Raw genomic sequence first — 25,834 nt, 5'->3', positions numbered from 1 at the left:
GCCAGTCTTCTGGGGCCACCGGCTTGGTGGGTGCTCATTTATTCATTCAACAAGTTACTTAACAGACCAGTAGTGGGCCAGGAGGACTGTGTGGGCCAGGACACGCCCAGCGTGCCCTCACAGAGCTTCCCACCTAGTGGCAAATACAAAGACATAGGCGATTACAAAATGCCAGGACAAATTTAGGGAGCTGGGAGAGGGAACAGCACAAAGGGTCTCAGGAGGAAACAAGCATGACCTGTTAAGAAGAAGGCAGGAGGGACCTGTCACAGAGGGCTTTGAAGCATTTAGGATTTATTATGAATCTGATGGCAGGGTTTCAAGGAGGGACATGTCATGAACTGATTTATATTTCAAAATGGACCCTTGGAGCAAATTTTTTAAATCTAGCGGTACCAAGAGCTTGGAGAAGATGTGAAGTATTAACACTCACACACTCATCACTAGTGGGAAGTTAAATTGGTACAATGCTCTGGAAGATAATTTGGCATTACTTAATAAAAATGGACATAAGTATATCCCAGTGTTTTTTTGTTTTTGTTTTTCAAGGAATTGAAAACCATCTTTCTCACAGAAAACAAGGTATGGAAACAGAATGAGAGACTAGAATCATTCCCCAGTTATCCTAGGCTAATTTATTTTATGACTTCCCATGTGCACAGATATCCTCAGAAATTGTAATCCTCCTTAGGTTTGGGAGGGAACGAATGGTTTCTCACCCACAGGTTGAGGATTTAGAATTGCTGAATTATAAATCCAGTGATCAGTCTCCTTGTCATCTTAAGATTATAAAATTTATATTGAACCTTGACATTGACCATACTTTTCATTTTCCCCCATTATCTCATCCCCACTTGAGGTAATCTGTTTTTTTCACTGAGGTTTAATTCATATATAATAAAACACAGAAATCTTTCAATGTAAAGTTTGATGAGTTTTTACCTCTGTGTACATCAGTGTAAATACTCAGTATAAAATCCAGAGCATTTTCATAGTGAGAAGTGGGAGCCAGGACCTACACGCAGGGGGTTCACCTGAGGAACACAGCAGGCAGGGCAGGGCATAGGGGACAAGACGCAGGGAACTGCGCACTCGGCAGCAGGAAAATGAGGAGGGTCTTTATTGTTAGGGTTGGAGATTTATGGAGATGAGATGCGAAACAGTCCTCTAAGAGAGAAGGGGGTAATGGGAAATTCAGTGGGTGGCAAGGGAATGCTGCAGTCTTCCAAGAAGTCTGTGGTCACAAATCTAGCAAATTTGGTGAGACCATTTAATAAAAAAACATCCTCTGAAGCGCTGGCTGAGCTTGAGATGCTGAGGCCAAAGAGAGGAACCAAAAACCGGATGCCAGGTCAGGGGCAGCAAGGTCTTTGAAGAATGGATGTCCCCACCCTAGAGCCTTCTACCAATCAGGGGATGCATGCTTGAGCCACTTGGGATAAGAGGAGACAGTGTAAGCTAATGGAGGCCCAGGAAAAGCGGGTGCATGGGACTGAGCAGCAAAGGCTGCCCCAAAAGGAAGACAGCAGGTTCTGGGGGCAAGGGCAGTTTTAGAGCCAGTCTCTGGTCAGTTCCCAGGTGACAAGCCATCGAATTAATCTAATGAAGCACAGGATAGCACAGCCTCAGACCAGCTCAGCTGAACACAACCTTCTTGGCAGGCAGAGAAAAGAAATGTCAAGATAAGGCACGGAGGCTGGGGGGAGGAGAGCTGCTTGAATCTGGAAGGAGTGGGGAGAAGGAAAAAACCCAGCAAGATGCTGATAAAGCCCCCTCTTCCCACCCACTGCCACACAGCCTGAGGATGTGTCCCCAGACTCAGTGCAAAGGTGCCACACCACAGACTGTTCCTCACGGCATGATGCTGTGAGTGTCTGAGCACTGGGCAGCATAGCCTGTCTGATATTCACAGAAGTCCCAAGACCAGCTGAAAGAGGTCAGCAAGGCGGTAAGTGACAGCGCTTTAATGCCACTCCAGGTCTGGAGGCTCCAAGTCCAGTGCTTGCTGCCACAAGCTGGCTTCCAGAGAGGCTTTTCCCACTAACTGGGATACAGCCATCCTAGGGTTTCCTGTGCCCCAGATCCATGCTAATCTAGCAACCCAGCTATATTCCTGCATCCTGGGTATAGCCGCAGATGACCCTGGCAGAAGGTGCCCTGGGGTTGGGGGGGAGTCAGTTATTATTCTGAACAAGAGACCAGACAGCTCCTCCCTTATACACATCTCAGACCTAGTGAGGCATGTCCTTGGCATGTCTGAGAACTGGCTGTTTCACCTCTGCATGTTTGGTTAACTGAAGTCATCTCATTGCAACATCCTGACACCAGCCTCTGGCACATAGTTATCCTGGTGACTCAGGCCCTCCTTGCTCCCTAAATACAAACCCTGGGGCAGCTTCTGCCTCTCAAGCCCTTGCCCTCCTTGACTTGACATCCAGTCTGAGATCTCAGCTCTGGTCCTTTTGATGCTGTCCAGTCAGCAGAGGAAACCAGAAAGCACGGGCTAACACATTTCTTTGAATCTATGATCATCACTCAATGAACACCATTAAGTCCTAGAGAAATAAGCCATCAGTCTTCATTGTGAGAGGATCACAGGCGAGTAATGCTGTGTTCTGAGGCATGGGGAGTAGGGGGGGCAGGGGGAGAGTTGGGATGTGGGGTTCCTACCTGCTCTGCCCAGCCCCGCGATGCTCCACAACTGCTCCCTCAGGGAGTCCCAGTGTGGTTTGTTTGTGTCTTGAGGGGGAAAGTCCAAGAGTTCACTATGCATAGCTACACGAGGGCAGGAAGGAAAGTCCGGAAAACCAACATTATCTCAATAGGCAGGCAGACAAAGCCAAACAGAAACAGTTGGGGAGAGAGGGAGAAAGTCAGGAAAGGAACAGAACTGCCTGGGCGACCAAGGCCAGGGCAGTTCCTGGTAAGTCCCTGTGTACCAGGTCTCTCCAGGCTCCACACCACTTCCTTGCTTTCTATCTAATCTGATTGTTTCCCTTTTCTTAAATACAAGTGTAATCTATTATATTTATGTATTTGGACTAACACTACCATTTTTCTTAACGTTTTTGCTATTTTTTCTGTAGTTCTTTTTTCATTTCTTGACTTGTGGTGGATTGACAAACTATTCCCACTCCCACCGCTTTTATTTCCCTCCTGGCTTGGAAATTACCCTTCTCTTTTTTTAGTGGATTATCTCAAAATGTTAGCACATACACATTTTCCTAATAAAGTCCACAGTTTTCAGCAGAGTTATTTTCTTGAACAAGGTAGCAACTTCAGTGTGATTTAACAATGAAATTCCCCACTTCATTCTACCCAATTCTTCCTTGATAACATGGTCAGTTTTCCTTTCATTTAAAAAAAAAAAAAAAACTAGATGCTGGATTTTTGTTCCCATGTTTTGTCTTCTGTGACAGACGCCACTGGTCGCCTACCAGCAGCCACTCCCCCTTCTTTCTTGCCAAAAGAATCCGGATTTTGTTCAGGCAGAAAAGGACGCAGTCCCAGGTGGTAAGGCAAGCCTTGTCAAAGCCAACCCCAGGAAGCCTGTTCCCTTTTACCAGAAATTGATCTAAGGATGGGCCAGCTCAGTCCAACAAGACATAAGATGCTTGCTGGGGCCTTTGGAAAGGTTCTCCTTCCTGTCAATCTGTCCCTCATTCTTGTGCTGCATTCCAGCTGGACTCCTCCACATTAGCTTCCAATCCATGAATTCCCTTTGTCCAGGCTTGAGTTCTATATGTTGTTTCAAATTCTGACACTATTTTTCACAGCTAGAATTTTTAGTACTTTTTATATTCACATATTCTTGTCTCTTTCATAATTTCTCCCTTTCTTTAATGGATTTTGAGTTTCCTTATGTCTTTGAGGGTCCTAATTATTTTCATTAAAGATATTTTCTGATCACTCTGCTATTTTCATTTCTTCTGGGGTAAATTTTTCTTTGATGTCATTAGTTCTCTTTTCACATTAGTACTCTTCATGAGTTTCTGAACTTTTGTGAATAAACCCATCTTATCTCTTGTTTTACTTTTCCTTCCCTATCTAGGGGTTTTCACTGTTGTCTTCCCAGGTCCTTTGGGTCTCCTAGTCTAGAATTAGATTTTAGAGCAGCAGCTCAGCTTAGGTTTAGGCTGTGAGGTTCTGTCTCCCTAGGTAAGCATCTTTATTATAAGCCATAGCCCCAGGGAAGTGTTAGAAGCAACTTTTTTTCAGCTCTCTTTCCCAGAGTACTAGTTCTAATTCCAAGCTTCATGTGGAGCACTTTATAGCTCTGTTACCCCAAATTTCCAGCTGCTTCTGCTGTTTCCAGACTCTGAGATCAGCAGCCTGCAGCTTTAGCCCTGCTCCCCCTATTTGTGCTCCTGTTCCATTTCTCATCATGGAGATATTTATCGTTTTGGTGGGGGGGAGAAAGGGGGAGTGCACAACTACGCTGTTAGAATTTCATCTTTTTATGTATTATTGCTATGTGTTTAGAGTATATATTACAGTGCCATCTTGACTGGATGAGTTGGATTAAACTATTTGTAGCAAGCAAGTTGGGATCCCTGCCAATACCAGTCTCTTGGGATGGCATATCAAACCGTCTCTAACAAGATTCACAGAACTCCAGCCAGCACACTGAAGGAAACAGACTGATAGAGCCTGGGTAAGCTGATAAAAAGTCCCAATTAAAACTACTCTTCTATTCCCACCCCATCTTCATTCCGGTGCACAGTGGGGTAAGGGCAGGGGTGGGCAGATACGCTAACACGATTTTTAGGTGAGGACTGACCAGGCCTTCACAGTGAAAGACCACCCCAGCCTCCAGCCCCTCTTCCATACCACTTGAAAATTTCAGTCTTTTATTTGATGAGGCAAAGAGGCAAAATGCATAGTGGCCATATGGACACCCATGAACCAAGGCACGTCTGACTCTCTTCAAGTTCCCAGCCAGCCTGCAGCAGGCCCAGCCTTTGGTTTCAATTACATCAGAAGAGTGGTAGATTCAGGAGCCAAATTCTAGTCCAAGGTGTACCAAGCAGCAAGCCACTTTTTATTTACAGGTCAAAATTCTTCAACACTCAGAAGAAGGAAATTCTATCTCTACCCTCTTCCTCTCTGATTACCTCATTTGTTCCTACTTACCACCACTTTGACTTCCAAGTTATCTACTTTCTTGACTCAAACCCTTCCTGTTTCTTTTAGCTGCTAATGCATTCCGAAGGTTCTGCCCTCAGCTCTCTCTCTGCTTCTCTGCCTCTCTACTGGGCACCATCCCCTTCCGAATCTAAAAGGCTGCCTTCTACCCTGGGTTCTAGACCTAGATTCTCAACTGCCTCTTTAGCATGTCCGCATGGCATTTCATTATCTTCCTGCATTCTGACACATACAAGACAGGGCTCCCTTATTTATGGGGCAGAAGCCAGGTTCCTTAAGATGGCAGAGACCATGTTATCTAATTCATTATCTCTGTACCACCGCAGGACCTAGCACTGGCCTACGTATAGTATGCATCAAAAAATATTTGTCCAGCTAAGTATCACCTCTACAAAAAACCCCAGGGATCTAAGAATCAGAAGAAATAATGGTAATGAAGAAAGGCTTTGAAACCATTTTTGTAAATCATTATTTAAGTATGCATATGGAAGTGAGCATTACATTCTGCGCCCCCACTCTTCCAGCTCTGACATTCTAGAAGCGAAAGCTTCTCACAGACCCTGAAGAAACATGTGGCCTCAGGTATCACCAGATTTATCAAATCGGAGACAGTGGGAAAGATATGTGTATGTAAAAATGAGAGAAGCTGCCGGGATGTGGGAATGGCTGAAGTGCCCCACTCTTAAATTTCTGTCAGCAGAGACACACCAAGGCTGCTAAAATGGAACTGTCTCCGGTCCCTCCCCAGAGCATCGCAGGCCACTTGCTGAAGCCTACCCAGCTAGGGCTTGTCAGACCTCCCATGTGCTCACCACAGCTCAAAGCCCCTCTCCAGTCAAACTTCCCAAAAGAAGAAAGCACCTAGAAAAACCTGGATTTACATTCTGGCATTGCCACTTGTCAGCTATTAACCATTTGACCTCTCTGATCTACGTCCTTCTCTATAAAATGGGATTATCACTCATCTTGGAGGGCTTTCGTAAAGATGAGAGGCATAAAGCTCCTAGCTCAGTGCCTGTGCTCCTGAGTTAGGCAGGTCAAGGCCATGGTTCTGTCAGCCCCGGCCCCAGCTTGAGCAGCTTTCCGGGGTTGGAGCCCTATGACCTGGACAGGCAACATGAGGATGACCCCCCTGCACAGCCCTGGCTCACTTCCTCAGCATCCCCAGCCCCTTCCCTCCCCTTCTCTAGGCCAGCACCTCCAGCGTCTTACTCGAGAGCCTCCTTTCCTGACTCTCCACAGGCACGGTCCCTCCTGCCAGTCAGTGGCAGGGAGGTGGGGTGGACACACACCCAAGGTCTCAGTCAGCTCTGCCCTGCTGACCCTTCCCCCCCAGGCTGCACAGACAGGAATGCTCCGTCCACCTTGTGGCACAGCGGGTGGCTCAACAGCCTGTCATCCCATACCCTTCATCAGACTGCAAAGAACATAGGCCTACTACCCTGAGCTGGTTCTCAACAGCTCCCCGAGGCCCATCCATAGTTGCCCACCTCTGTGGCTCTCTAGCCACAGGTCTGCAGCAAGTTCTACAAGAGCTGGAAGAAGTTTCCCCACAGGCCTCAAAGCCTCAGACATTAAGAGATGGGAGACAGGCAGAACAGCCTGAAGGTAGGAGATTAGGAAAGAAATTTAAGTTTCTCTGCTGGACTTTTTGGAGGAAGAAGAGTGGGATGAATGAATGGTAGCCCAGGGCAAGCCTTAGAGGAGTCTGGAAAGCTGGAGGCTTAGACTTTATGGCCTAACTCTGCCTCACAGGGACAATTAAATTTGACCGCACTGTCTTCCTGGGTCAAGGGCCTAGGGTGCTTAGAATCTGCTCTGATTTCCTTTAAAGATAAGGCTCAAAGTGCTTGGCAATTCATCACTGTTTATTATTCAGACCTCAGGTCCTACCCTAGATGTGTAATGAAGAGCCACAGAGAGGCTGCTGGTAGCCATCCTTTCCCTCTGCACACGTCTGGATGTCTAGGGTATGCTTTCAACTTAAGACAAAAGCAGAGGATGTGTTCATTCAACAAATATTTACTGCCACCAGGGAATGGCCCACGGCATGGGAAGGGCGTACCACTGCCCCTCAGCAAAGCCCTTCTTTCCATGGCCGTGCAGCTCCTGCTCTGTCCAGGAGCAGAGCATGGGGCTCCTGTTTTGAGGCTCCACCAGCCCCTCCAGCCTGCCTACCACCCATGGCTTCTTGCTTTTGCCAACCAGGCTTCCCCTTGGAGGGCTGCCTTTACAAGGTGTGCTGTGGGGCAGCTGACCTCAGAGACTGGCATCCTAGATCCCAACTGTAGGTCTTGTCTTAGAAAAAGGTGGGAGCTGATGACATGATGCACAGCCTGTTCCAGAGGCATCTGGAGGGCACACTGGAGCAGTTCCCACCAGCAAGAGCACTGGTGGGGGGAAGGGCCAAGGGCTTCTGGAAGGAAGAGGTGAGCCAATCCTTACCTTACAGCCCTCCTTGGGAAGAACCATGCTCCCTGTTCAACTCACTCTTACATAAGGGGGCATTCCTTGCTCTTCTCAGAAATACAGGTTCATCTGATTCTCAACACTGGCTTCCCCAAGCGTGTACGTCCCCCTCTATCTGGGGTGGGAGGGCCAGGGCAGGTCTAAGAGGTTCAGAAGTCTCACGTACAAGCCCTCACCCTCACCAGAAAGGGGCTGTGAGGGATGCCAAGAACACAAGGTCCAAGTAACCTTCCACCCTTTCCTCTGCAGCCCCTACAACTGCGTGGCAGGCAATCCTCCTGTGAAAACATGGCCCACCACACCCAGACAGCTTCCTGGAACACTCCTGGGCAGGACAGATGGAGAAGGAAGCTCCAGGGACCGAAGGCAAAGGGCAGATGTTCTCCTACAGGAGCCGTGATTCATACACGACAGAATAGCAAAGCATTCCCTCCCCGACTCCCGACCAGCCTTCTTTCTCCCAACCCCAAAGCTCCTGAATCTGATCACTCTCACCCTTACCTCCAGGAAAGGAACAACCATTGGTGCTTCTGCTTTCCCCCACTGCCCTCTCTTGCCCGTTCCTAATCCTGCACCACACCACAGCAAGGGGCTCTGGACTGGGTGCTTCTCCTCCCTCCCCATGTAAGCTCTGGAAGGTTGGCCTCCCTGAAGTAGGCTCAGGCCTGCCTAGACCCTGGCAAGGGCTGATGCAGAAGGGTTGTGCTAGGGCATATACAAGTCTTGCCAATGCACACCTAGGGATGGGAGAAGCTATGCTTCTAGAAGCTTCCAGGCCACAGTCTCTCTGGCTCAAAACACGGGCCCAGGCCCAGAGTTGAACTACTCAACTTGAAATGCCAGCAACCATCTCTCCATGCTTTGTGGGATGGGTTTGGCCCAAAGTGCTGATACATAGGATAAGCTATGTCCCCTAGGATGCCGACAGAGTTTCTGGGACATGAGGGTCCAGAAGGGACACTCTCCTGGAGTACAGCAGCCCCAGTTCTGGGATTCTTGCCTCTCCCAGTCTAGGGGCCAGAAGCCGGGAGCAGCGTGCTCACTCAGCTAAGGCTGGTGTCACACTTAAACGTGCAGGACAGAACAGGGCCCTCGGTCATCAAACCCCCGTAAAGCACCACACCTCTGGCTGTAACTTTTCAGTCCTCAGGGCCCAGGCCAAGCCTCCCAAGGGGAATGTCTGCCAGAGCGTCCAGGACCAGGCAACACCGTGAAGGTGACAGCCCCAGCTGCAGGCATGAGGGCCTACTTTGCAGAGGGCAAAATTCTCACACCTAAAGGGTTCCAACCTTAGCAGGTGGGGAGAGCAGGCTATAACTGACAGCAACTCCCTTCTTCAATCCGTGCCGGTCAGCCAGGGGTTCCTTCAATTTTGTGGCTCCATCTGAACATTTGGTGGGAAATGGGAGCACTATGCCTGCTGGCAGGCAACAGTTGGGAACGTGGAGACTGGCTCCTGGGCAGCACTCACACACCAGGCAGGACACAGAGGAGGGGCTGTGGGCTGGAAATTCACCTTTGTGGCCAGGCTCTTATCTACTTCCTTCATCAAGACTAGATAACTTCAAAGTGCTTTTTTTTTAAACCCAGAACAATCTTTCCCCCAACCCACCCCAAAAAATTTCCACCAACTGGGCCAAATTCTTATCAGTTTCTATTCTTGTAGCCCAGTGGGAGGGAGGAACCAAGTGGGAGACTTGCATAGTTCCTGCCAAGATCAAATGTTGGAGAACCACCAGCCCTTCTATGGCGGCTTGTGGGCTAAGCTGGGCCTGAGCACTGTGAGAGACAGGACCTGCTACAAGGCTTACCTGGAATGAGACGGCACTCCTATAAGGTAGTCATGATGGTGCCAGTCCCCCGGGGTCCTAGGGAAGGGCCATATCCAGCCCCCTGCCAACACAGAGCCCTGGCTAGAGAAGAGGATGAGATAGGCACTTGATGAGGAGGTGGTCCAGCTGTCTTGGAGGGGGTTCAAGGCGGTGTGGGGCCTCAGGGGTACCTTAGACAGGGAGATAGATCAGCACCAGGAGGCCAGAGACCCTGGCGAAAGGGCATACAGAGGTACAGTGGCCCTACAAGTAGAAATCTCCAGTGGTAAAGTACTCCAAAAATCCTGGAAACAAACCAGTAACCTGTACTTTGGGAGCCAGACTGTCTTTATTCTTCACACACCCTGTATCTTTAGCTTTATTTGGTTCTCCTTTTATATTTAGTTATGGCTTCTAGAAAGGTCAGGCTATGGCAGCTATGCTAATGGAAACCCAAAGAAAGTGTCTGCATCCATGCTTGGAACAGGAGATTAAAGGGAAGCCATGTTCCCTCTCTGCCCTGGGGGTGCAGGTAGAGAGGAGTGGAGTGAAAGGGTGGAGGAACCACGGTCGGGCCCTGTGCTCGGTCATTGAGTCCCCTGGGTGCCATCTTCCCAGCAGAGACCTTGGAAGTTCTGATTAGAGGCCCTGACCCGTGCTGAGCCTGGTGCTGTCGGGGTAACTTCTAGCACCAACCCTGCAGGTGACTTTGGGCAGCACCGCTGTCCTGTGCCCGTTTTTCCGTGTCATTACCAGAGGCAGACAGTGTGTGGCTGGTGAACTGGAGAACCTAGCTGCCAGGCTGGGCCACACCCAGCACACACTGGCTTTCACTTCTCTTACTCTGGCTGAGCAATTTTCCTCTTCATTGAGGAGCTGATGATATGCTGTGACTGGCTCAGGTAGGGCCCCTGGGAGGAAAGAACATCCCCCAGGTTGCTAGGTAATCCACTTCACCATCCTTGGGAAGTGGCAGTATCAGCTGCTGTGAGTAGATGTGGGCAAGGGGAGGCAAGGAGCCCTCCCCAGTCCCATCCTTGAGGAGGGATTCTCCTGTATCTGACCTGAGTTATACACTCCCTGCTAAGATGATATGTGTCATCGCACACATCACTGCTGTCAACTTTGGGGGGGATGCAGAGGGGAGGAATATATAGATAAGGGTCCATTAGGAACACAGAGACCAGGGTCCCCAGAGAGTGGTCTGTTGTCTGGCTCCATTATGTATCTTGAGGTTGCACAGGGATGGCCAGCATGATGGTGCTTGTTTGGGACTGGGGCTGTGAAGAGGTGGGGCCTAGGGCCTGCATTCAAGTCCCTTGCCTTCTCTGGTGAGACAGGGAAACACATGCTTATGAGTTAACATTTTACAGTGAACTTTGGACTAAACCCAGAGGACCTCAATTCCAGGACTGGCTGTGCTATTCAACAGTTGTGTGTCTTTAGGCAAATCATACCTCTCTGGGCCTCAGATCTTCCATCTGTAAAAGGAGCATGGTAACACCTGCCCTACTGACCCCACACAGCCCCTGCCAAGATGAAATAAGCTCTAAGCCGAAAAGCACTCTGTACTGGAGGTACTGTCGAGTTTCGGCTTCACAGAGAGGAGGGAGACAGAGACAAGAGTAGACACTGTGGCTGAGCTTAAGGGACCAGAGAGGTCTGACCCAGGCTGGATGACCACTTAGAACATGGCCCCAGATAGAAACAGGCAGCCAGGGGGCCTGCAGGAGCTGAGCATGAAGGGCAGACAGCACACTGGTCAGTCCGAGCTGGTAGACAGTCCAGGAGAAAAGAGCCAGCTGTCAGCAGTATTTGAAGAGCAGGAGGCAATACGAATAAGGAGATGGTGAGAATGAAAGAAGAAGACAGACCAAACTCAGAAAAGCCCCACCCCACTCCCCGAGCCCCAAGGAGCAGGTGAGAACTGCCCAGAAGCTCCCAGAACCTCCAGCATCTTGTTAATACATAACTCACACTCTCAAATAGCCTGCAGCTTGTCACAGGGACGGCCTTCTGCTCCTGGACCAGAGGCCCAGGGAAGTGACCCACCTAAGGTGAGGAGCCTGCGTCACACTGAACTTGAGGTCTCCTCTTGCTAAGCTGGAGGCTCAAAGCCCAGAGCTCCTTCTGTAACATCCGACTCCTGGCTCTGCCAAGCTGGGTCAGATATCTGTACCCTTGCAAACTGGAGGTATTGGAAACTGAGGTCAGAATTGTGCCATTTGTCTGTATGCATCTGAAACTGGCACCACTGTCCTAAGCATTCTCTTCCAGGGGAGAAGACAGAGGGGCCCAACTCTGCCTAGCAGGAAACAGCCCCACATAACCCAGAGAGCACAGCAGCCCTGGAGCTACATCCTTATCTGGGCCCTGGCAGGAAACAACATGGGAGGGTGAGCATTCAGGAAGCTGAGATGACAGGAGATGGACAGTAGACCAAGCCTTCCAGAGCTGGACCAGGGCTGCATCTGTTTACTGGGACGTGGGTGAAGCTACAGTAAGTGTTCTCCCCATCTCAGACAGACCCCGCATAACACCACCCACCACACAGATGGCCCTTGGCCACCACAAAGGGACTATAACCTGCCTGTGCCAGCTCTGTCCTGTAGTCCAAGGGATGAACCACTCCTTGTGGATGGGCAGCCAAGGGGCTGAGGGGGCTCCTCCCTAAAAAACCAACACTTTAAATACTGGAAAGAGCACCCAGCCTACAAGCCAATGACCTGGATTCTGGTCTCAGTTCCTCTAGCTACTGATTTGAGGACAGCAAGCAAATTACTCAACTTCCATTTCCTGATTTATAAATGGAATGACTCAATGACTCTAAGTTCCATTCTATATTTCAGCATTCAGTTTTTAACAAGGTAAATTAGTAAGTGGCAATAAATCCTTATTAGTTTGCCTGCATTGGTGTTTCTGACATGTAAGTCATGTCACAGACCAGTGGCAGAGTCTCCCTGAGTCCAAATGCACACTTAGCACAGTCTGTTGTCCCAATATGTGACATCCCTCCAGTAGATGACAACCCCATTTTCCTTTGGAGAACCATCTTTCTACCATGTAACCCAGGCCTGGCTGACCAGAGGACCAAATGCACCCGGACACAGTACTTGATACCGAGCTGGGTGTGGGCCCCAATATTCTGCCACAGGGGAACTGAGAGTGGGTTGCACGGTGAAGAGCAGGGTGGGATGGATGTTGGTTGGTTGAGCCCCTCATCTTCTGACTATAAGCCTTTCCAAACCTGTTTCTCAGCCTGTTAAAGAGTCCTGTTTGGCTTTTTAAATGATGTCAGATACTCCACTGAACTCCAGACCTACCTATTCCATTCATTTCTGGATGCCACCCCTTAGGTGAGGTGATACCCCAAAATACCTCAAACACAACCTGCCCCAAACCAAATTCATGCTTGCTCTAAGCCCCCCGAACCCAGTCCCCTATCTGTATTACCAGTTTCTAGGAAAGGGACATCATCTATCCAACCCTGAAAGCTGGGAGTCACAGCTCTATGCCCACCCCTTCCTTTCACCGCCCTCGGCCAACTTACTGCAATGGCCACCTGCTTTTTACCATCTAAATCTCTTCTCTTTCTCTTATCTCCATGTCTACGACCATCGCACTTTCCAAGGGACTGTCATCATTCTTATCGTAACCTCCAAACAGCTAACACACTAGATCTACTGAAGAGACCCCTCCACTTCATTCTCCACTGGAGGCCAAAGTGATCTTCACAAATGCAATTCCTATCTGATCCTCATCCCCAATTCCTCCCAGCAAAACAGTCAAACCTCCCAATGCCTTGTGGCAAAGGTAGTACTCCCCAAATGCCCTGTGGCCCCAGATCTGGCTGGCTGAGTGGCAGGGTAACCCTGAGACCCAAATGGACCAGGCAGGTCTGAGCATCGCTGCTCTGCCCAGAGCCCTGGCCCCACCCTGGGGTGGCTTCCCAACTTGAAATCAGGGTGTCTTGCAAGACCCCTCTCCCACTGCAGAACTCATCTGACTACAGATGGGAACAGGAGCTGGCGGCCAGGCAGGGAAACCCAGCTGGGCTGAAGACAGGGACTATGTATTTCAAGAAGGAGAGGAGGTAGACCAAGAGCAGTGCCACAGTAGATTGCCAGTATCTGTGGGACCAGCTGACAGAAGGCAGTTATCCGAGTATAAACCTTGAGTCTCTCTCCTCCCTCTTATCAGACTGACCCTTGGCAGCCCTCAGCCTGTGGAGAACAAACAATCATTAACAACCCCTCCCACACTTCCTGCTAACAGAATGCTTGTGTGGCCAGCCCAGCCCTACAGGACATCCTCCGCCATCCTCCCTGCTGGGGTAGGTCTTGGGGTCCATCTTTCAGCCAGACTCCTCCTCCTGGGGCAATGATCCAAGAAACCTCACCTTCACCCAAACTGGTCTCCTCAAGGTCCCCAGCTGTCCCCTGCCTTTTCGGTGCAGGCCTTTGCAGCCTGGTACAAGTGTGGCCTTTTCCTCACTGCCTTCCTTCTCTTCTCTGCCCCACTCCCTTCCAGGTGTGTTCTCAACTCCTGTGTCTGTGCTGACCCAGACCCTCCCACTCCGTGATCAGCCGGTGTGATTCCACCTCCCCCCTGGCTTAGAGCAGAGTCTAGGGCACTGTGGGGGGTGGAGGCAATTGAAACTGAAAGAAAGAAACGGAAACACTAGAAACAGTCATCCCCAGGCTGAGATGGTGCCAGTCTAGGAAGGAGGAAGGTGAGGAGAGACCAGATGGGTTTTTCTGCCTGAACCTAGGTCAGAGCCAGAGCAAGGGCTGGGAGGTGGGCACAGGGACAATGAGATGCCTGGAATAGCTCCCGTGGCTGCGGAAGCCCAGGTTCATCAGAGAGATGCCAGAGGAGGTTGGCTGCTGCTCAGCATATCCAAGCAAGTTACAAGAAAGGTCAAACCATTCCCACAGACATCTGGACCACACAGTAGTATCCTGAGCCCCCAGCACTACCTCCACACTCAGGATAGGATGTTTCTTTTTTGGGTCTACCAGAGGGTTTGAGAGTGAATACTGAGTGGGCCTTCAAATTCTGTATTCCATAGATGAGGACTCTGAGGCCCAGAGAAGGGCAGCGACTTGCCCTGGGTCACACAGCACAAAAGCCTCTGTGGGTAGCTAAGGCAGGGAACCCATGCATCCAACAGGACTGGGCTGTAGCCTGAGGATCACCGAGGGGCCCTCTGACCAAACAAGCTGCTTCCCCTTTGGAAGAACCAAGAATCCCTGCCCTGAGGCTCTGGGGACCTTGGTGGCCCAGGCCTCCTTCTTGGCTTCACAGGCTGCCACCCGAGGGCCTGCTGGCTGCTCTCCCTGTTTTGCATAGGATGAAAAGCAGGGTAGGCACATAGATCTGGGATGGGCAAGAATTACTAGGACAGGTGGCTTGGGTGGGAGAACATCCTCCAAAATACCTCACCCAGGCTTGAAGGGAGGTGAAGTATCTTCTGGGTTAAGCATAAGAAATGTTACTTGAGAGATTAGAACTCACATTCATCCTAGAAGTTTGCCCACTGCTGATTCAGGGTCAAGTGTGAATTGCTTTTCAAGCACTAAGGAAATTCCTTCATTAAACGCTGCCACGTCGGCCTTGGGCTGAACCTCCTTGACATGCATTGTTTATCCTGCTCCCCATTTACCCTGGCTCCCCTCCACTGGAAGAGCCTGAACGTGGTCCCCATCCTTCTCCCACCCCCTCAGGCTTCCCCATCTCCCTTCACCAGAGGTTCCTGGGATCTCCTGAGCTATGCTGGGAGACTAAACAGGCGTGGGTCCAGGCAAATACCATGTCCTCTGGACAGGACGGATCAGAGAGAAGGCTGACCCCAAGGAACTCCCTTGCGGCCTGGCAACCTGGGCTACATGGCTCCCTGGAGAACCTGAGAGAGACAGGAACTGGAGGGGCTCAGGGGCCCTCTCCCCTACTCTGCCTTGCCCACCCAGCCTCACGCCCTTCGGCTACTATTTTATTTGCGCAGCCGCAGGACTCAGCACAGGCCCACAGACACATGTGCTTCCTCCCGACTCTGGCTCCAGTTCACCATCAGGATCCATTGATCAGTGTTCTGTCTTTAAACTTGGGTGGGAATGAGTGTCATGGGGAACTCCACTTACAGGTCAGGCGAGATTCAAAGTTCTAGGAATCTCCTTTCAATTGAACCCTACAAAGAAGGAAGAAGGGAGGAGGGTGGAGCTGTGGGGGTGACAGGAAGAGGGAGGGGGCATCCCCCCAATTCCCTCACCTATGCCTCTTCTCACAACCCACCTCTCGTCTTCCCCTCTTCACTACCCCTCCAAATTCTCTTTAGCCACACAAATAAACAACTTGTTGATTTTTCCCTCACCACAGCAGCTCCCTCTAGACCAATTAACTATTTGTATTTGTTGTTGATTTTCTTCTACAGAGGGCTGCTGATTTGCTCAGGCTGGGAACTTGTGGCCTGCCCTCGGTGCTAGGATTCTACAGCTCAAGGACTGCAGAGAGAAAGGGCAGAGCAGGGTGAGGATTGCTCTCTGGGGTCCCTGGGTCATTACCCCACACCTCAGAGTCCCCTGCAACCTCTCGCAAGCCCTGCAACACACCCTTTCAGGAGCAGAGAAGCCCCACACCCTACCCAGACAGAGGCAGGGCACTTCCTGTGTCCCTCTGGAATGCTTCCCACCCTTACCCAAGAAAGGAGGAAGGGAAAAGGACGTTAATAGGCAAAATCATAATCTGCGGAGAGATGAGGATCACACCACAGAGAACAATGTCCCTCAAGGCCGGAGACCCACGTGCTCTTGGCATCCCTCAGATCTCAGCAGCCAGTAGGGGGTATGTCAGTAAATCACCTACCCTCTCTGGGTTTCCTCATTTGCAAAGAGTCACATCCTTCTAAAGGCCTAAAGGAGAAGCCCATTGAGGATGTTTTTCAACATCTGATACAAGAACTATTCATTTGTTTTAATATTACTATTACACAAAGTTTTAAAAATTTAATATTACTATTATACACAAAAATTTAGCATTGATACCAAAATAAAGAAAAAACATTTTTCTCTTGATTTCCCTTGTCCCTCGTTCATTTAATTGTACATGGTAGTATGTACTGCATTCATTGATGGTAAAATATCACCTACATTTGAATGCCAACAGCTGGAAGTGAGGAACAGTCCTCTCCACCCGAAGATGACCTTCTTTCTGAGAATCTATGGGGTTAAAGCATCCTTCAGCATAGTTCTTCTTGTCCCCACCCCAGACAGGACCCTGTTCCCTCCCTCCCACTCCTTGGGCAAAAACTTCTCTGGTTCTCAGCTAGAAAGCTGGGAAGGCCCAAAGCTCAGCCTATGCCCTGGAGCCTTAGGAGAGATCCACAATGGCAACAGGAAAGCCCGATTGACAATATGTTGTAATTACAATAATGATTTATAAATAAGCACCAAGAAGTACTCTAGAATGGCTGGTTAGGGACACACACAGGTGTCCCTCGTGAGCACAATATAATTGGAGGAAAAGCTTGTTTTCCCCAGATAGCAGGCAAAGTTCTGACCCTCTCCATGTGAAATGTTTCTTGGAGATGTTTGCCCCAGCAAGGACTAACTGCTAACAAGCATTTGGAGCAGAAAGGGAAGAAAACCTAAAACCTAGGTCCCCAGAGAGCTGAGCTAGGCTAGTCAGTTGGTAAGGGCTCGTCCATGACAGGTATGTAGATCGTGGGGTGGGGAAGTTGGGGCATGGGAACTCAAAGTGGGGCAGAGGAAGGAAGGAGCACCCCAGGCTGACGTGTGGAGACAGAAGACATGCAAGCATGCTGAGCCCAAGACACAAGCCCCAGCTGCGTTCAGAATGGACAGGGCCCCACCTCATCAGGGCTGAGGCCCCAAACCTCAGGCAGCATGGAGTCTGGAGTAATAAGCCCACCAGGGTTCTAGTTGTGCCGCTGGCATTCTGCAAACATTATCTCCTGCAAACTCTTCTTCCTCCTGACTTCCCCATTTTAGATAAAGGAACCAACCTCATCAACCAGACACTGAAATGTCAAATCCCAACCAATTAAGGGTCTGTTCCAGAAGATGGTGTCTACTCTCGCCGTCTCTCTAGCATCAGTTCCCTCTTTTCCATTTCTACTGCCAAAGTTCCAGCCTTCATTAAGTCTCGCCTGGACCCTCTCTCGTTTTCCATTTCCTCCCTCCCTTCTCTCCTTGTTCCCTTATGACCCGCCCAACTGCTGCCACTCTGCCCTCTCAGAAACTTGTCAGAACTAAGTATTCCCTTTGCTGCCTGCCAATTTGAGTCCATGCCTATGCACCTTTCTGGCCTGGTCTCTTGCAGTATTCATTCCCTCTTCTTCTGGCAACTGCAGCCTTCAGATACAGTCTGAGGGGACTGTCTACCATACCACCAGCCCTTCCCTGGCTAAGGGAAGGAGCACAGCCCAGGCAGGGCCCATCAGACATTTCCTCCCTGGGATGTGAATCCTAAGTAATGACAAAATTACTGAGCACAGCTGGAACAGATTTACCCTGGTGACAATGGTACCCTGAAGAGGCTGCCCTTTGGTTCCTACTGCACCCTCTCCAAGATCCCAGAGGGGTCCCAGGTCCTGATTCATCCCTCTGATTCTCGGAGTTACCAGAGCATTCCAGGGGGAGTCCTTTCCTGCTGAAGTCTGCCAAGTTTGTGGTTGTAACCAAACAGGATCTTGTTACTTTTTGAGATACATCTCCTGTGCTCCAGCCAAAAGGGAAAAGTTCCTAAAAGTGCTGTTATGGCCTCTCTCTTTTTATGGCCTCTTTTTGTACCTATCAACCTACACATCTCACCAGCCCACAGGCAGTGCTGGAACGCTACCTGCCCCTTCAGGGTTCAACCCAAAGGCCTCTTCCAAACCCTCTACAGGGATGACTTCTTTCCTCTTTAAACCTACAAGCCAGTGGCCTCCCCTTCTGCCTCCCAGTGTAGAGACACCGGTGTACTTATCTTATCCCCCTCCCAGAGGACAGTGACCTGGTCATCGTCTCCTCCATGACACCCCACACAGTTTCAGGCTCAACAAAATTCACCAATCTCTGGGGGCAGACAACCCAAAGGACAATTACAGGTTTGCTAGGCAAGACAGTAAGTTACAAAGAATGTGAGCTACACTGTCAGAAAAACCTGAGTTTGAATTCCAGATCCTCCCCTTACTAGCTGAGTTTGGGAAAGACTCAGTTCTTCATCTATGAAATAGTGACAATAATGCCAGCCTTGCAACTTGCTTGAGAATTTGATACACTAACATGTGAGAGCATCTAGCCCAGGGTCTGGATAGCAGTAAGTGCTCAACAACCAACCACCACTATTCCAGCTATTAGTAGCTACCGGTTTAGCAGGTGTTCCATCTGAGGGCTGCAATCAGGAGACCTGGGGCTTGATGTGTGATCCACTGTGCATCTCTCTGTTCTCAGTAACCCCACATGGATTACTGTGCATGCCCTGGTTCAGCATCTGTTACCCCATGTCCACACCTTTTCCAAAGCTCTGGTTCCTAAATATCCTGCTTTTGTGAGGCCTTCCTTCAAATAACCACGGGGCACTGTCGGCTCTATGGTTACAGTGGGACTGGGTGCTCATCACGACAGGTCACCCCTACCCTAGCCAACACTAGAGAGCATGAGAATGAAATGAAAAGACAGATCCTGTGCGGCTGCCAGAACAAGCCTGGCTGGGGAAGCAAGGTGGAAGGAAGTCTCTTTTAAGACTTTCCACCTGCCTGGATTAATCTCCCAAGCAACTGCAACGGCCCCAAAACAGTGGGTCTCAAAGTGTTATCTCCAAGGAGCTGGGCAGAAATGCAAATTCTAGGTCCCACCCAGACCGACTGTGTCAGGAAACTCAGCACCCCGCATCTTATACAGATCTCTAGGGGATTCTGATGCCTGGTCAAGTACTAGGAATCCTGCCCTAAATACTTAACCGTTAAGACCCTCCCATTTTAACTCAAACATTTACTCAACACCTGCTATGAACAAGGGAGTGAGTAGGGTGGTGGTATTTCAGAAATGACACATTTGAAAGACTTCCACAGCCAACAGGGGCCAACAATCAAGCACACAAATACACAACACAGGATGTAGGATAAAACAAGTCAAAGCAATCAGCTTCCTACCCCTCTCCCTAGATCCCTACCCTGAGATCTTCTCTTGCCATGACTGGGGAAAAGAGAACATCAGTTCTTGGAAACCCCACCCCCAGTGGTGCTATTCTGGACTCCTCAATGGCAGGTAGCTTCAAAAAGAAGGATGCTCAACTCAAAGGTCGTCTCAGGTTTATAGGCTTGGCCTGTGAGCAATGCTTCCTCCCATTCAGCCACACACACTGGTTCTTAGGAGCTTGGAAATTGGCCTTATCTGGGGTTTGGGCTCGGAGAGTTCCTACAGGGAGGTAAGCATGCCACAGCACATCAAAACAATGTGTTCCCAGGCAGGGTCACTTCCACAGGCCCCTGACAAGCTGGCACACGAGTGTGCAGAAACAGACATGAACAAGCACACAGACAGCTGGCCCCCTGGCCTCCCTTCCTCCATTCTCAAGTTACAAGGTTAAAGGCATCCTATTCGCAGCCAAAGGGGAGGGATGAGAGAGGGACCATCTGGTTCAGATCAAGACTGCTCATTCAGGACCCTAACAAACTCCCAGAGTTCTCCCAGAGTTCCCGAACCTTCCTGATGGCTCAAAGATTTCCCTCCCTCCCCCCACTTCCCACTGGGAAACTTGAGGACTGGGCTGGAAAGGGAGGACACAAAGACAAATCTGCTGGAGGAAGATGGGAAAACAAAAAAACAACTATAAAGGCAAGTCTGTGCCACTTCCCTGAGCCCTTGTTCCCTGTTCCCTTCAGATCCTGAACACCAAGACTAAACTTGTGATCACCGCCTACAGACACTGTGCCTTCCTCCACAAAGAGCTCAGGGCACCAGCAGGCATCCGTCCCCGAACCGGCAACCCCCTCCAAAGTTAGCAACAGAAACAAGATGAGGCTTAGGGCTGTGGTCTCTCAGACTCCTTTTATGTCACCATCTCTGCCAAGGTAGGCAATTCCCTCCATCTCAGAGTGACTTTGGGGCCCACCAGGCATTGAAGAGGAAGGGATGATTAACCAGCTTCTAGACAACTGTCCCAAAGACAAGATGGGAGTGTGATTAGTGGCTATGAATGAAGGTATCCCAGAGGCTCCCAAGTGCCCTGAATCCCCTCTGGCGTCTTTGGCAGAAAGAGGGTGCCAAGTGGCCTCTCCACCAGCAGCACCACTCTCTCCCCTTTCTCCCAAGACCACCTTAGACTCTGCTCAAGCAGCTGTAAAGCAGGAGGCAAGATGGGAAATTGATGCAATTGGCAAGGAATAGAAATGTAGAGGCTAACTTGGGCAAAAAAGCAACGGGGGCTGGGTCTCTACAGGCAGAGAGGGCCAGAAGTGGGATATGGGAAGGGGGAAGAGAAACAGAAGTGCTTGGAAGCTAAAGGGGAGCTCGGCCCAGAGGTGCAGCAGGGGGTTGGGAAGTTCGGCCCAGTCACAGAGGAATGACTGGAGGGGAAGAAATGACTCTTCCATTCCAAGGCAGAGGCTCAGGCCAGCTCCCACAGGAGTGGGGCACGGCCTCGGCCAAGTTCTTGGCTCGTGCTATACCTTAGTTTCTCCAAAGTGGGAAGGAGGTCAAGCTGTCAGGTTTTATCAGAAAGAATTGGGCCAACGGGGATAGCTAGGGGGCAGTGCCAGGTAGGCAAAAGAGGTGCGAGGTGCTGGTGGTGCAAAGACAGCCTCTGCCCAAGAGCAGTGGGCAGGGGTCTCCAGATAGTGCTGAGGCCAGGAGCGCGCAGGGATTGGGGGTACGAACTGGGTAGTAGGGAACGGGGCGGGGAGCGGTTCCCAGGGCTGGGGCTGCGGGCTATCACCGACGAGTGCAACAGTCGCGCCTGAAGGGCTGGGAGCGGCTTGAGGTGCAGAAGCACACGGCGGTGATGGGGTCGCGCCCAAGACCAGAGGACCCCCCGCTCCCACAGGGGGGCCCAGCGCCCCGACCCGGGGGAAGTTGCCGGAGTACACCCGGCCAGTCTGGGCCGCTGGGCCGAGTCAGCTGCCCGCCCAGACGGGTTTCGGGTCAACGACGGGCCCGGGGCGCCCCACATCCCGCCAGCCCTCATCCCGCCCGCGCACCTCAGTCAGCGCCCGGTGCCGCGCGGGCCATACTCGCCGCTCCTGCCGCCACCTCCGCGCGTGCAGAAAGCCGCCGCCGCGGCCGGGGTCCGGACCCGTTAGCTCCGCGGCTCCCTTGTCCGCCCCCAGCGGGCCGGTCCCGCCCTCACCCGCCCTGCCCTAGCGGAGCGAGCCGCCGCCGCCGCCTCAGCCCGGCCCCTCCCCCCATCCCAGCCCGGCGGGAAGGGAAGGGTGGGGGAAGGGGGCGGCTGCCTCCTCCCCATTCACATCCTCCCGGCCTCTCCCGCCCGCCTCCTCCCGCCCGCGGCATGCTGGGACTTGGAGTCCAGCCGGCGCTGGGCTCTAGGGGCACGCCACAGCCAGGACTACCACTCCCGGAGACAGCGCGCGCACCTAGGGATTGTGGGCTTCGTAGTTCTCGGGGGTTCGGGCGGCGGGATGGGGGGCTCTACCGCGCTGAAGAGGATCGGGGGAGATGGGAAATCTCCAATCCCAGAAGGCCGGGCTACCGGCGTATGAAACAGAGCATGTGGGGTGTGCGGTGCCCGGGGCCGGGTCTGACTACCTGGATCCCCAGGGAGATGCAAGCTTGCCCAGGATGCCCCTCAGTCGCGGCTGTGGCTAGCTGCGGCCGAACCCAGGCGGAAGAGGAGCCTCCGGCCAGAGAACCGCACCCTGGGTACCGTTCCCATTCGCGCTCCCAGAGAGCCGTGACCTGAGGCCAGCTTGGCAACATGCCCGGGCTCTGCAAGCCGGGGCTGCAGTCGGGCCGCTGCGCCCAGGCGGGAGAAGAGCGCGCCAGGAGCTGCGTGGGCGTGGCGTCTTCCCACCTGGGAAAAGGGAGCCGAGCGTCTGTGGGGTTTTTCCCCACCTGGGAAAGGGGGCCGGAGTGTCTGTGGGTTTGCTGGAGTGCACCCACTGGCGCACCTTCTCATTCCAGTCTCTTCTTCTCTTAGCTGCATTTAACACCCTACTGTTTAGGGTAAAGTGCACACGTTTCAAATACCTTACCATGTCTTCTCTTAGCATGTCCTTTCCCCAACTTCCAAATCTAGGGCAAACCCTTTATGAAACTCCAGGTCGACTGCAGTTTCTCCCTCCCAAGTTTCATCCCCTCTGGCAGAGGGGAGGCCTATAGGTCAGTTGTTCTCAAACTTTGCCACGTATTACATACTCCTGGAGAGCTTGTTCAAACACAGATAGTCCCCAGCCCCAGTTTCTGTTTCATTAACTCAAGGATAAACCTGAAAATTTGCATTTCTAGTAAGTTCCCAGGGAGATGCCGATGTTGGTTGCCTGAGGAGTCACTTTGAGAACCGTTGCTGTTGCTGTTTTTTTGACTAGAGTTTTGGTACTGTCCTTCAAGGTTGGGCCTACTGTGGAATGTTGCCTCTGAAAAGCCCGACCATGGACGACAGGGTGGGTCCAGTGAAGTTTATTTAGCACAGGCTAATTGTAATAAATAAGCCACTCAGTTCATCCAGTAAGGAGAAAATACTACATGGGTCATCTGACTGAAAGGTGTCCCAGACCTTAGCCCTTGATGTTTTCTCTAAAGCTGGGAAGGTTTTCTGTTGCAAAGGGAGGTGGCCTAGGTGTACCTGGTACTGTCTCCCAAGCCATGAATATAAGACAGAGTTTGGAATCCCAAACCCCGAAGATGGTCAACTCAGTAGAATCCACTAACTCGGCTATGACCCAAAACAGGCTGGGGGAATGAGAGGTGTGGAGGTGTATTCCTGATTTCTGAGGCATCTGAGAGTGACTCACATTATCTACCCACCTTACACCTGTTGTCCTGATGTTCTGGGAGCTACAAACCTCTGATGGGGACATTTGATGAACACCACCCTCAAGCACTAGCCCAGCCTCTTCCAGCTGTAAAGTGACAGAGTCTCTGCTTGACCAAACTTTAGCCAGGCTCCTCTTCTGAGCCCTCTTCTCCAAAAGCTCTCAACCTTGGCCCATAAAAACTACATCCTCAACACAAATGAGTTCATCCACCCTTTCCCCCCACAGTAAAAGACATAAGCACAATAACGTAGTTACTGACAGCTCAAGGCCACAGCCCTAGATAACGCTAGCCTCCTTTATGGTGCCTGCTGATGAAGGTAAAGCTCAAGACTGCCAAAAGAATTTACTGTTTGCTCTACCCAACACCTTATGATAGGCCCCTGACTATCCCTTCTTAGAACATTTACTAAAAAGGGCTTGGAATTGTGACTCCTTCCTCTGTCCCTTTAAGATGCATATGTCTCATCTCCGACTCAGGGACCTGAAAGCCATTCCTTTGAAATGTAATCATCAGAAAGAACAGGGCTTCTGTTTCCCAGGATCTGGGAATCCTTACTTCATAATTGCCAGCTAAGAGACACAACTGGCCTCAGCATTTAAACTGACCAACCCTTTGTAATTTTTCACTTCCCTGGCTCTACTTAGTCCCTGCTCACCTCCCTCCATACTCCCTCATTTTCCTTTCAAAATGTCCAGTCACCTTTGCACAAATACAATTTGAGTTCAGTTCATACTGGACCCTCTTCCCTATTGCAGTGGTGTATTACTGCTTAAAATCTCCTTACCACTGACCACTGAAATCAACAGGGCTGTTACAGTGAAGAAAGGTAGTTTACTCATAGTCTGACTGAGGATGATAGCTGGTTTATAACCCTTGGAGAACTTTGGATAAACTGCTCCAAAGTCCATTCATTTGAAGACATCTTAAATACCCATTCAACAGCAAAGGATACATGCAGAAAAGAGGTTACCAATTATCGATACATTGAGTGGTATTGCAAGAACACATGTATCGAATGCCCTGAAAGATACATATTCCAGGGCTATCTGTGTGTGTGAGAGGAGCAAGAATCAGAATTGTTGTAAACAGAAAGAAAAAATTTATTTCTGGTGAGGTCAATTTCCTTTAGGGACAAAAAGGTCTTATTAGGTGGGTTATCTCATCTTCCTTTGGGAAATGGAGAGGGCATATGTGACAGATAATTTTATCAATGCTGACCAGAAAATTCCTGACTCCATTTGTGGGACATGTTGAAATTGCAGTTAGATTAGGTGGTATAAATCCTGGTTTGGTGATTTAGTTCAGCAAAAGTGACACCATGTCGGGCCTGCGTCTTTCCTTTTTAACACTAACTAGCATCTGGCTTTGTTTATCGTTGACAAAGTTGATATCCCCTTGGATTCCTGGGGGTCCCGGCTCTAGGCCTCCCCCCACCTGCCAGAGGCCAAAAAGGTGAGTTATTCACAGGCCCTTGGGCAAGTAGTCAAGTGGCCACCAGAGGCACTGGACCCTGACTAAGGTTGACTCTGGAATACTTTTTGTTTCTATTAGCTTTGTGTCCCCATCCCAGGCCGTAGGAGGGTAAGTAATCCCCCTGCTACCAGGCACTTCTTGCAAGGGCTTTGCCTCTGCATCTGAGTCACATGAAATGGCAACATTCCTTGACAGGCAGAAAGTAAATAAGACCTTTTGAGTTTACATCCATGTCCCAAGTCTCTGTTAGCAGATTATTTGGGAGAGTTAAGATGCCCTTTTTCAGGGCAGGACAAAGGAACCCTCACTGTCCCTTGGCTCCTACAGGAACCCCATGATCACCCTTACTACCTCCCAGTTAGATATCAGATTGGTTCAGTTCACCCATTTCCCCATGCTGGTTGTGCTTTCCCATCCTCTCCACCCATGCAAATTCTTCCTGACTGTCCACAGTCTACCTTGAATTTTCCTTCCTCCAACCAGTCCTACCTAACTGTCCCAGCCCCAGGTGAACCTCATCACTTGTATAGCACTTGAATTTGCATCATCCATTTAAAAGCCTAACTTTGCTGGTGAGCTGTCCATTGCAAGAGAGGCAGTCAAACAGGTAGCTGAACATGACAAACTTAGAGGATGAGAGCATGGGGCTTTGGAGGCAGTTTTCAAATAGTAAGGTGCGAAGAGGAGCCAGCTCCTTCCTTCCTTGGGTTTCTATTTGGGGGACTGAAGCTTAAAATCAAACCAATCTGGCAGTTCCCACAACTAATGGTTTGCGTGACCCAGAGCAAGTTATGTGGTTCTTTCATCTCTAAGATGGGAATTATAATAGACCCTATTTTTTTAGAGTTGTTATAAAGATTAAGTTATAAATATAAATATGTTATAAAAATCCTATGATCTTGGGTAAGAAGACTCTCAAAAAGAAATCAAATCAATCTACTA

The 25,834-nt window shown here is 50.4% G+C and overlaps 1 protein-coding gene and 1 long non-coding RNA gene across 8 annotated transcripts in view; one reads left to right on the top strand and one right to left on the bottom strand.

Annotated features, from left to right (window-relative positions):
* Window positions 1–21,802, bottom strand: part of ST3GAL2 (ST3 beta-galactoside alpha-2,3-sialyltransferase 2) — a 37,978-nt gene extending 16,176 nt beyond the window's left edge. For 2 of the 6 annotated variants that reach the window (XM_073225466.1, XM_017660273.3), the window contains exon 1: window positions 21,625–21,792. The gene's annotated coding sequence lies outside the window, so the exon portion shown is untranslated. Of the gene's footprint in view, window positions 1–2,670; window positions 2,760–9,425; window positions 9,528–21,624 lie in introns of those variants that run through there. The other 4 variants (XM_017660275.3, XM_073225467.1, XM_037025235.2 and 1 more) reach the window with 4 other exon arrangements.
* LOC108397073 (uncharacterized) lies at window positions 1,956–16,495 on the top strand. 2 transcript variants are annotated; one of them, XR_012126508.1, is made up of 5 exons: window positions 1,956–2,598; window positions 4,483–4,654; window positions 11,703–11,925; window positions 13,626–13,758; window positions 15,856–16,495. It is a non-coding gene; the product is annotated as an uncharacterized lncRNA (long non-coding RNA). The 2 variants fall into 2 exon arrangements; XR_012126507.1 differs by having other exon boundaries at window positions 11,703–13,238.
* Window positions 21,803–25,834: the final 4,032 nt, after the last annotated feature.

This window comes from Manis javanica, chromosome 17, assembly GCF_040802235.1.
Source record: "Manis javanica isolate MJ-LG chromosome 17, MJ_LKY, whole genome shotgun sequence".
Lineage (NCBI taxonomy): Eukaryota > Metazoa > Chordata > Mammalia > Pholidota > Manidae > Manis > Manis javanica.
This window is presented reverse-complemented; position numbering and strand designations above follow the sequence as displayed.